This window comes from Callithrix jacchus, chromosome 1 (genome assembly GCF_049354715.1).
Source record: "Callithrix jacchus isolate 240 chromosome 1, calJac240_pri, whole genome shotgun sequence".
Classification (NCBI taxonomy): Eukaryota; Metazoa; Chordata; class Mammalia; order Primates; family Cebidae; genus Callithrix; species Callithrix jacchus.
This window is the reverse complement of record NC_133502.1, coordinates 103,943,538-103,953,460: the sequence shown is the minus strand read 5'-3', so window position 1 is coordinate 103,953,460 and position 9,923 is coordinate 103,943,538. Positions and strand designations below refer to the sequence as shown.

Sequence of the window (9,923 nt, the reverse complement as noted above, 5' to 3'; positions counted from 1 at the left end):
TATACAGCAGTCCTGACTCTTAGAAGTTTCTTTGTGGAGAAAGACCAAACGCAAACAGTGGCTGACTTTTCAGGTAAGAATTTCTTCCTTCCACTTTCATATTTTCTATGAGTTTTACTGTAAGCATGCAGTACTTTTATAATTAGAAAAAAAAGTCAGCTTTACTTTCCAAATATTCCTTTAAAAAATTATCAACTACCATATGAATGCGGACTTGATGGCAAACTTGTTTTATGATATGATAGACTAGTTTTTAATCTTATCACTCAAAAATGTTTTCCTAGCCACCAGTTATGTACCAGTTAGTCTCTGAATTTCCTGTGGAATTTGTTACAAGGCTTGGTCCTTGATATGTTCAAGACAGGGAGGAAAAGGATCAGAGTGGTGGAAATGAGAACAATAAAGAACACTTACAAGTAGTAAGTATTTGAACATATAAAGTTACAGAATATAAAGCACGTCGTGAGAGAGCTGCAACGAAATTTTACCTTGGCGTTACACATGGTCTCAAGGCAACAGGAAGTGAGCAAGGGTGTGATCCTTAGAGCAAGACTTCCTGAGTTCAAATTCCAGCACGACCACTGGTTATGTGTACGGTCTATAAAAGGACTAAGACTCTGTCTGTCTCAGTTTCTCATTTTATTTATGAAATGGAGGTCATAATAGTTGCCCATAGCATTGGTATTTGTGAGATTTAAATTAGTTACTCCATGTGAATCCCCTGGAAGGGTGCTTGGCATACATTAAACCCTCAAAAAGTATCATTTATTGATTTGTTGACATTCAACTGTACATATTCTCATTTATTTTTATGTAAGTTTTACTACAGGAAAATCCATTTCAAGATTTATTTTAATTATAGCACTCTGCCACCTTCTTTCCCCAATGGATTTATCCAGTTGAGAAAATGAGAGTGATTTAACCAAGTAAAATTTATGTAAATTTTTTTCCAAATATGTTATATATTTGTTTTTTCATATTTGTGTATTGAGCTTTAGTCCAACCCCATATGGTTCCCCAATGATTTATCAGCATTACTGCTTATCTGCCCATTAAATTCTCAAAGAATGCAACTATAGCGACTTGATTCAGGTATTTCTTTCTCTAGACTTTTTCTCTTGCCAGTTGAATACACACACCCCTTGCTCTTCATTCTTTCTGGCAAGTTTTCTAAGGTGTGTACTAAGTTTTTGAGGAGCTGAATGTCATGTTGCCTTGAGTAAAACTCAGGAGCCAGCTGGCACCATTTATCTCTTCAAATTACAAGAAAATGTGAGAAACAACAGGGTGTCTATGTGGGGTCCTGTGGAGCCCTAAAGGGCAGCTACGTGTGAAAGAGTCTATCATGGCAATGAGCTCTAGAATTACCTGTAATCCTGGAAGCTTCTGACTTGACAAAACTTATCGCAATGTGGTTTCATGATCAGAATTTTAGAATTTCATGATCAGAGTTTTTTTTCTACCCTATCCAGCTACATCTTCAAAAGTTAGATGTGTTCATGAGAGTGATAATGGTGGGAGGAAATTCATTTTGTTACTTTTTTCTGGAATCAATGCAGTTTTTTTAAGGCTCCCTGAAATCCCAGTAGATATTAAACATTGAAGTTTTCTAGTTATTTATTATTTTTGTTGAATTTAATCACATCATTTCTTGAGGTAGGCTGTCTTATAGCGCATCACATTAAGAAGAAACAAACACTCCCTCATAAGCATTTGAAGTCCCATGTAAGTTTAATATCTCAGTAAAAACTCATAAAGGATTTTTGAGTAAAAATGTTATAACACAATCTATTTGAAATCTCATACAGAAAGATTAGCCAAGATGAATATATGCATGATATTTTTAGAAAGTCAAAATAAGTAGAAATTTCTTAGCACTTCTTTTTGCGTATGCCTTAGTGAAATAAGAAATTATATAAGAAAAATCATAAACGTTAAATCTGGATTATTAGAAAGAAGGTACAAAGGCTCATCCTAGAATAGACTTTTCTCACATATTCTTGTTACTACATTTAAGAAAATATAAGAACACAAGGACAGGATAATTCATTTAAAAATGTACATAATTATAGAATGCAAGGGAGCTGGTTGAAAAGGGTAGAACCTTGAAAAAGCGTTATAGATTTAGGCTAAATGAAAGAAAACTTTAGAAATTATAAATTTTTCTTCATTGCATTAAAAAAACATGTGTTATATATTTCAGAGACTGCTTCAGAAATTAGTAAAATAAAAAAGAAAGAATTATGAGGCACTATTACTGAGTTCTCCAAGAGCCTGAAAAAAGAAAATTTGTATGCATCCTTACTATTTAAAATGCAAAAATCTTATATTTGTAGAAAAGTCAATTTCCCTTTGATGCCTGAGTAGATACGGAACTAATCATCAAGCAGTTTATAATCCCCTATAAAAGCACACCATTCTGGGTCACAATCAATACTGCTTTGCAGAAAGTAGATTTGGGGCAAGATTGTTCAAATATGATAAAATAAAAATTTCAGGATGCATTGCAAGATGAATAATATACAATAAAAATACACATGGAAACTTTAGAACTGTGATTCTACTCTATATGTCAGTTTTTAGCATACTACAATTTTCTCTAGCATACTACTGGGGCCATGGTTCTCAAACTTTCTGGTCTTAGGACCCTATTATATTCTTAAGTTATTCTGAAGTACCCAAAGAGCTTTTCTTTGGGTGGGATATAGTTCATGTTCATGAGCAACCATGAATGTACAATGGCAAATAAGTTTCTAGTGTCTAGTATTACCATGAAAATAGTTGTGACCTCACAGACCTCCAGGTATCAGGGACCCCAGTGGTTCCCAGAGCACACTTTGAGAACTGCTGTGCTGCAGGGTTGGTAACTGAAAGATTATTGGACATCTCAGTGAGAGGAACCAAAAGTGACTCAATGAAACAATTTATGAAATATCCATCAAGGTATAAATTCTGTCTGACTGAAAGTTAATGTTTTTATTAGAAATCCCTGGATAATAGCTTCAAGTATTTGATTTTTATTCAAGGAAAAAATAATATTAGAAAGATAAGGGATAGGGGAGAAGGATTTGGTCATTATTTGATGAACATGTATTAAGTAACCACATTATATAGGAAGCACTGGAGAGACAGAAAAGATCTTAAAGCTGTTCCTTGACATGTTCACCATCAAGGGAGAGAGATCTATGTGCGCTAACAGAGTTGTGAACAGAAGTCTCAGGCAATCCAGTGGAAGGAAGAGTTTTTTGTGCCAAATAATTTCAGGAAGTCTTCATATAAGAGGCAATGTTCATGACCAGGTGTGCACAAGCAGTGCACATGCTGAGCAGAAGCACTCCAGGCAGTGAGTTCACAGAAGAGCATTGCAGGGAGAGCGTGACTTTGAGCAGAAAGACATACAAGGGCCTGACTCCAAGAAATGGTGATCTTTCAGTAGCTGGAGCAGCAGGTGTTGTTGGTGTAGAACATGTGGGAGAGGTTGGGTGTGACTGCAGAAGGCTTTTTATGCTCACTGAGAAGAGTAGGCATTGCCCTCTAGACAACAGGAAGCTGCTGAAGTTTTTTTTTAGCAGAGGGATGATTTTTCAGAATCATGTTTCAGAAAGTCAGCTCAGTGGCTCTGTGGAGGAGGAAAGTGATGAAGACGAAACTAGAGTTTGGAAGAGCACTTTCGAGCATTTTGGAATATTCTAAGCTATAACACTGTGTTGCATGGGCTCAAATCAGCCTGCTTAGGTTCAAACGTTAATTACTCCCTTCATTCGGGGATCTCAAACAATTAGCTAGCTGTAGAGGAGTACCCGTAGCTACCATAAGGATGACTTGACACAATAAAATAAAGTAAAATGAAACAACATTAATGCACTACAACTTTGCAATCGATAATAATTATCATTATGGGTGCATAAAATTATAGGGAAGAGGGAAAACTTGGAACAGATTTTAGAGATATTTAGGAGTTGGGATTCACAGGATTTTTGTGAAAATGTTGGATGGTGGTGAGAGGCAGTGAAATTGTTTCAGATGTTTAGAGTCAAGGGAATCCTGGGAAATGACAGATAATAGGTAATGGAGGGAGGGGACAAAGGCATGAGAATGTGGAGAAAGTAAGACCTATTTTCACATAAATAATGTTTGTAAAAATGATGCAAAATGTTTACTGCAGTTACCTCGCATAATATGGAGATGTAGTGTGTGCCACTGATGATGAAATGTATCCAAAAAGTTTTAAGGAACGAGATGGAAAAATTTATTTGTGATAAATCTCACAGACCAAATCAAGGGAGGAACAGGGTAACTAAGCTCCTAACAGAAATATGTAACTTTTCAAGAAAATAAAGTGCTCTCCTTGAGAACTAGAGGGTAACATGAAGCCTTTAAGAAAAGAAGAGGTGCAAATTAAGAGAGAAGTTGAGAATTAAAGCTGGCAATGCATTTTTTTTTAGCATAAAAATATACCACATTATCAATGTATTACATGAAGTGCTCAAGTCCACACAGCCAAAAGACCCAGTCTAGGTAAGTTTCTGTTATAATAAGTAAGATTTGGAATGATAAAAGTTGTTAGGAAAAGAGTTTTCATTTACTTAAATGGTCAAAGGGTGCTGATTTAAAAGAAACACAGATTCTCTAAAGGATGTACAAACTTTCTCATAAACTTATCAGTAGTTTAAAAGGGGGTGAGTAAAAACTAGAATGAAATATTATTTTCTCAAGCACAAATAACCAATGTCAAACTGATGTTTTTCTAAAGTAAAACACAACACCCAGGTGATCAGATGGGCATCTATGTGTGCTGTGCTTATGTTAGCTATTTGCAAAGATGTGGGAGGAATCTCAATAAAATAATTACTTGGAGCAAGAAAGTTCCTAATCTCAGAATAAGGTGGAGAAAAAGATAAAAAGATTAAATGGAGAGACTTCTGTTACAGTGATAGTATTCTGAACCACATATTTCTTTGGGAGAAGGGAGAGGTGAAGGACAGCGGACAACAATCGTCTTTGAAATTAGAATAGCTCATAAAAGAACTAACTACAAGATAAGTATTATTAAAATCTGTGCCAATTCACGGACTGCTTGCATTCAGACACTGGTCATGTTTTATTATAGTCACACGTGAATTGACAAAATGTGAAGCATTTTGTATTTACAGTTCAGTGGAATAATTTTTCTACTGTGGCTGCTTGAACATATTGTTTGGCTTCAGGGAGAATTGCTCATGTTCTTGGAATGGAAACAGATCCGAATAATGGTATTATCAAATTAAAGGCTGGTCTTAAGGCTTAAAGTTGATCACTAGGTATGTCTTGAAAACGATTTTTTCTGTTCCTCTTCTGTTCCCTTACTGAAATACCATTGATCAGTGCTTAAAATGGAAATGTGGATTTGTAATCACCTTGGTGAGTGAAACAGGATGCCACACAGGGTGCTAGTTTCTTATCTCAGGATGAGAATTCACAGTCTCTTGGGATAGAGGTAGCACCTTCCACTTGTTCCTCCCTCTGCCTCCCAACACATAGACACACACACACACACACACAGACAGACACACACACACACACTCACACACACTCTTTCTCTCTCTCTCCCCCCCTTGCTTGTAAGCCCTCCTTAGGGTTATAAAATGGGTGAGATCGTTCTGAGATCTAAATATAAAGGAACGCAATTTTAACATATTGTGTCATTAAGAAGTTTAGGAGCTTTTAGACACAATCTGGAGGTAGTGGAAAATTAGATGCAGTGTTGCATTAGACATGTTTTTAGTATTTTCTTCTTTTTGTAAAAGCTGTAATTTTCAGAGTTAAGAACCAATTTAATGTCCCTGGAGTTACAGCTTTTTTGTATCCATTGTCCATTAGGTGAATTACTAAGCCAAGAATGGAATCCATTTATAATGTATAAAATACTGTGAAATGTCTTAAAAACAGTCTTTGCAGGGGGAAAAAAGCATTGGGAGTCCATTAAATTTGAAGACAGTGAGTTCTGAGGTTCTTCTTATAATCATATAATGGTTTTTTGTGCTTTGATAATATGGTGCATTAGATATTGGGCGGAACAGGCGCTGTGGCAGAAGGGAAGATGGCGGACGAGGAGAAGCTGCCGTCCGGCTGGAAGAAGCGCATGAGGCGCAGCTCAGGCCGAGTGTACCACTTCAACCACATCACTAACGCCAGCCAGTGGGAGCGGCCCAGTGGCAACAGCAGCAGTGGTGGCAAAAATGGGCAGGGGGAGCCTGCCAGGGTCCGCTGCTCACACCTGCTGGTGAAGCACAGCCAGTCAAGGCGCCCTCGTCCTGGCGGCAGGAGATCACCCGGACCAATGAGGAGGCCCTGGAGCTTATCAACGGCTACATCCAGAAGATCAAGTCAGGAGAGGAGGACTTTGAGCCTCTGGCCTCACAATTCAGCGACTACAGCTCAGCCAAGGCCAGGGGAGACCTGGGCGCCTTCAGCAGAGGTCAGATGCAGAAGCCATTTGAAGACGCCTCGTTTGCGCTGCGGATGGGAGAGATGAGCAGGCCCGTGTTCACGGATTCTGGCATCCATATCATTCTCCGCATAGAGTGAGGGTGGGGAGCCCAGGCCTGGCCTCTGGGTGGGGCAGGGCGGCTGGGCCCGCCAGCTCCCGCACTGCCTGCCGGCCGGTGGTCAACCCCCCTACTCCCTGCCACCGTCAGACAGTATTTATTGTTCCCAAAATGGCCGGGAGGGGGCCCTTCCAGATTGGGGGCCGTAGAGTCCCCACTCCCTGTCCATTCCCAGTTGGGGCTGCGACTGCCAGGCTCTCCCTTAAGGAATTGACTTCAGCAGGGGTGGGAGGCGCCCAGAACCAGGGCAGTGTGGTGGGAGGGGTGTTCCAAAGAGAAGGCCTGGTCAGCAGAGCCGCCCCGTGTCTCCCCAGGTCCTGGAGGCAGACTAGAGGGCCGGGTTGTTTCTAGTTAGGCCACCCTCCTCTGTTGAGTTGCAAAAAGCAACACTCGTGCAGCCCAGCAGTGGGCCCTCTGAGCAACCGTGCAGCACCCTCTTACCTCCAATTAAACACCCAGAACCACTTAAAAAAAAAAAAGTTATTTAAAAGTTTGAATTCAAGGAAAATTTATATAGAACTCACATAAAATATGTTATTTTTGACGCTCCAGACAGCTTTTAAAACTGTGTATTGTCAAAAAACACTTTAATATTTATGATATTCTAATACAAATTAATAGATATTCACTAAAATTCTACCAAGTGTCTTATGATGATATTGTCACGATTGCTGGCATTTAATAGGCTTAGAAAATTTGGTTTATAAATTCTTGTTTTTGAAGAAATTCTAATTATGCCTGAAAATCAACTTGTTCTAAAAAAGGTTCTTTATAAGATGTATATGATATGTATGTATGTCTGTGTGTGTCTATTTAGACACACAAACCCATTTCCAGTGATCAGATTTAAATTAACGTCAGGATTTGTGTTTGTACATGTTTTTGTACCCTATAGTGACTGCTGTGAGATCCCAAACCATAATTAATGTTTTGCCAAACTTTCATATAAAAGAATAAAATTTCAGAAAAATAAGCCAACTTCAAATTTTACTTTATTTAATAAATAAATAAATACATAAAATGCTAAAATGTTATTCCCAGAGTATGTTCCAGGATCCAGACAGCTGCTGCCAAATCTTAGAAAGTTATTACTTCTCTAGCGACAGCCCATATAGTATGTTGAACCTTACTAAATTGTCATCTATATTGGTCAAAACCAGGTGGCTAGCAACCACTTCATAAGATTTGACCTAACAGTAATCTTCAGAAGGACAAATGTTTGTCATTGTTACAGCTGAAGTATCATTTTTAAAAAGTCAAATAGTGCTTTCTATAGTCACTGAAGCAGAGAAATGTAATGTATTTAATGAAGGTTCTAATAAAGACTGTTAGAATCAGCAGTTTTCCTCTCATTAATAGGATTTTGTAACTGAAAGTCTTACTACCCAGGCTGTGATAATTCCTTGAGACAGTGGGTGTCCACATACATGTTCATATTTCCTACTGTATCAATTAGAAAAGTTTCTTTTCAGCTGTAAGTTACATAAATTCGAGCTAGTCGTGGCTTAAGTAAATGCAAGGTGCTTTTTTTTCCTCTCACATAATAAAAATCTGGAGGTAGGAAGCCCAGTACTGGTGTGATGGCTCTGTGATGTGATCATGGACCCAGCTTCTTCCTGTCCTTCTCATTAGCATGTTTAACCTTTTAGCCAGCTGACAGCTATAGCATCACACTCAGGACAAGAAGAGAGAAGGGACAGCATGATGCTAGCCTTATCTACCCCTTTCATTATGAGAGCAAATGTTCATCCACAGATCCCAGCTTATGTTGTATATGTCAGGAAAATGTCATATGACCATACTTGACAATGGCTGGAAAGATAAAATTTATTTTTCTTGCTCTGTAGGAACTGTAGGAGAGAGGAGGTGAAGAAATACTGGGAAAGTGTTAGGTTATCAACCAACAAATTGACAGTGCCTGCCAAATTTCACTTTTTCCTTTTTTTATTATTATTATACTTTAAGTTCTGGGGTTCACGTGCAGATCTTGCAGGGTTGTTGCATAGGTACATACATGCCATGGTAGTTTGTTGCCTCCATCCCCCCACCAACTACATCAGGGATTTCTCCCAAAGTTATCCCTCCCCTAGCATCCCACCTCCCAACAGACCCCAGTGTGTGGTGTTCCTCTCCCTGTGTCCATGTGTTCTCATTGTTCAACACCTACCTATGAGTGAGAACATGAAGTGTTTGGTTTTCTGTTTCTTGTCTCAGTTTGCTGAGAATGATGGTTTCCAGACTCATCCATGTCCCTACAAAGGACACGAACTCATGGTTTTTGATTGCTGCTTAATATTCCATGGTGTATATGTGCCACATTTTCCCAGTCCAGTCTATCATCAATGGACATTTGGGTTGGTTCTAGGTCTTTGCTATTGTAAACACTGCTGCAATGAACATTCGTGTGCATGTGTCCTTATAGTAGAATGATTTATTGTCCTTTGGATATATACCCAGTAATGGGATTGCTGGGTCAAATGGGATTTCTATTTCTAAGGCCTTGAGGAATTGCCACACTGTCTTCCACAATGGTTGAACTAATTTACACTCCCACCAACAGTGTAAAAGTGTTCCTATTTCTCCACATCCTCTTTAGCATCTGTTGTCTCCAGATTTTTTAATGATTTGAGATGGTATCTCAATGTAGTTTTGATTTGCAGTTGTCTAATGACCAGTGATCATGAGCGTTTTTCATGTTTACTGGCCACATAAATGTCTTCTTTTGCAAGTGTCTGTTCATATCCTTTGCCTACTTTTTGATGAGGTTGTTTTTTTCTTGTAAATCTGCTTTAGTTTTTTTTTTTTTTTGTAGATTCTAGATATTAGCCCTTTGTCAGGAGTGTAGCTTGTGAAAATTTTTTCCCATTCTGTTGGTTGCTGGTTCACTCTAATGACTGTTTCTTTTGCCGTGCAGAAGCTGTGGAGTTTCATTAGATCCTATTTGTCTATTTTGGCTTTTGTTGCCATTGCTTCTGGTGTTTTAGTCATGAAGTCCTTGCCTGTGCCTATGTCCTGAATGGTATTGCCTAGGTTTTCTTCTAGGGTTTTTATGGTGTTAGGTCTTACGTTTAAATCTTTAATCCATCTGGAGTTAATTTTTGTGTAAGGTGTAAGGAAGGGGTCCAGTTTCAGCTTTGTGCACATGGCTAACCAGCACCATTTATTAAACAGGGAATATTTTCCCCATTGCTTGCTTTTGTCAGGTTTGGCAAAGATGGTTGTAGATGTGTGGCATTTCTTCCAAGGCCTCTGTTCTGTTTCATAGGTCTATATCTCTGTTTTGGTACCAGTACCATGCTGTTTTATTTCTTTTTCTTTTCTACTATCCCTTGTGTT

The 9,923-nt window shown here is 38.5% G+C and overlaps 1 pseudogene; it reads left to right on the top strand.

Moving 5' to 3' along the window:
• The first annotated feature begins 6,073 nt into the window (after window positions 1-6,073).
• On the top strand, window positions 6,074-7,062 carry LOC118154528 (peptidyl-prolyl cis-trans isomerase NIMA-interacting 1 pseudogene; annotated as a pseudogene).
• The last annotated feature ends 2,861 nt before the right edge of the window (window positions 7,063-9,923 follow it).